The sequence below is a fragment of the Haliaeetus leucocephalus genome, unplaced genomic scaffold (genome assembly GCF_000737465.1).
Source record: "Haliaeetus leucocephalus isolate CR32 unplaced genomic scaffold, Haliaeetus_leucocephalus-4.0 Scaffold160, whole genome shotgun sequence".
Classification (NCBI taxonomy): Eukaryota; Metazoa; Chordata; class Aves; order Accipitriformes; family Accipitridae; genus Haliaeetus; species Haliaeetus leucocephalus.
The window spans coordinates 254,785-256,778 of NW_010972596.1; the positions used below are offsets into that span (position 1 = coordinate 254,785).

Here is a 1,994-nt window from a genome sequence, read left to right on the forward strand (position 1 = left end):
CGGGACCGCCGCTTCCCGCCGCCGCCGCGCACGCCCCCGCCACCCACACCGTGGAGCACGGCGGCCGAGGCTGCCGAGGCCGGGAAGCGCTCAGAGCCGGAGCGCTCCGTGACCGCGGGGGCGCACGTCCCTCAGGTGCAGGGCCGTACCCACGAGGGCCGCTGCCAAACGGGGAGGCGGGGCCCGCAGCGCTTACACCCGCCCGGCGTTCGGGGTCCGGCCCCGCTTCACCCGGCCCGCCCGGGTTCTGGGGCCGCTAACCCCAAAATGGCGGCTGGAGCCCCTTCGAGCCATCCGCGTGCTGATGTAAAGAAACTAACGCAATAGTTTGATTAACTGTTAAGTAGGTATTCTTTACTGCAGCGCTGGATGCACGGGGGATCGCTCCACCTGTCGTGCACACCGTCGGGCCTAACTGTGCAGGTTAAGTGCATGTTCTACATACGCATTCACTAGATTGCCGAGAAATGTTATAAATATTCATTAGTTTTCCGGGGAGCTATTAGCATATGCAAATGACCTTTACGCAGGCGTATTGAAGGTCTCTGGTGGTCTTCCATAGCCTTCCTCACTTGTTCACTACTTGACCCTCCTCAGGTGATTCTGCGCAGCATGGTCCTTTACATGTTTTGATACATCAATGCTTGTCAGTGCTCTTATTATCTAAGTTTTCATTAGTGATGTAAAACCATATGGCTAGTTTAAGCTAAATTATCTACAAGGACAAGAACAAAGGCAGGAGTTCTTATCTTTTCCGGCCCTATCTATTCAAGCAAGGCCTCTGCTTGTGCCTTCTCAACAAGATCGTAAATTCATCAAACATTTAATTAAGTTCTGTGATTGCTCATGGCTCCTTCTTGCTCATCACTCCCAAGTACCAGTCTCTGACAGGCTTAATCCTTGGCAAACACCAGTCCTTGGTATGTAAAGTTACAGAGAGATAATCATTAAGCAATAAGCAGTTCGTTCAGTATATCAGTGCGTAAGTAGGTAGAGATGGGCGCTGTGTGTACCTGCTCTGTAAAAATAAGGTATTTTTGCTCCCAGGCTTTGAGATGTCTTCACAAGCTTTCCTGTGCTGCTGTGAAGGTGAAAAAACTTGATTTCTGCCCTCCCCAGATCCAAAAGCTGCTCTATTTTAACACTATTAATGAAAAGCTTCCTATGGATGAAGCAAACAAGCTGCCATCATTTCAGTAATTTGAGTGAAAGCAAGCATGCGATGATTTTGTGAGCATAACAGAAAAAATATCAAGGGTACAAAATGAGATCATCTTATTTTGCAGGCTTAAGGAGGTAATTTTTTGGTTTTGTGATGTCTGAATTCAACTTCCACCGTGCTATGGGGATTATTTACGAATGGCTTATGCCACTGCGTTCAGCTACTGTTTTCTTTCGCATTTCTAGTTTATTAGAAAGCAGGGGTTAGCAAATCTAATTGTTTTCACTATGAGCAAGCAACGCAATAGGAAATCTGTTTGAAAGGTAAGTGGTGGAAAGAAGGAACGTAGCTTGTTTTTATATATTTATGTGTGTATCATGTTTTAGTCGTTTACAGTCTAAATAGCTTCCTAACCGGTCCCCTTCTGGATCACAGACTGGAGGGTGGTTTGTTCAAAGTCCCTTTTGAGCAAAATACTCCACACATCTTTGGATTTAATTCTTGCTAGTCTCGGTCCCCGCTCTTTTTTTTTTTTTTTCTCCCCTCCATTGTTGCCCATGTGCTTTTTTAATTGTTCTGAACCACGAAGCCCTGGAGTACTTTTTTACTCTGTCATCTCAGCCATACCTTACAGATACAGGTCACTATCGTGGGCAGTCAGTCCAGCTCTCTAACCATAAATTTAACCTTCATGAAGGTCACAAAGAAGTGCAACTCTCCTAATTCAAGTAACTGCACTAGCGGAAGCTCCTGGCAGAGGTCACGTCATAAATAGGCCATTCGGGAGACGACAGCCACTTGTCTGGTGAGAACAGCTCTGCTGGTCTTGCCA

General features: G+C 47.0%; 2 protein-coding genes across 2 annotated transcripts in view; one reads left to right on the top strand and one right to left on the bottom strand.

The window, feature by feature from the left end:
• GEMIN6 (gem (nuclear organelle) associated protein 6) overlaps nt 1-149 on the bottom strand; it is a 4,412-nt gene extending 4,263 nt beyond the window's left edge. Inside the window, exon 1 of the mRNA XM_010562447.1 lies at nt 50-149. The gene's annotated coding sequence lies outside the window, so the exon portion shown is untranslated. The remainder of the gene's footprint in view (nt 1-49) is intronic.
• The window catches only part of SRSF7 (serine/arginine-rich splicing factor 7), a 10,793-nt gene that overhangs the window by 836 nt on the left and 7,963 nt on the right, over nt 1-1,994 (top strand). The window lies entirely within an intron of this gene.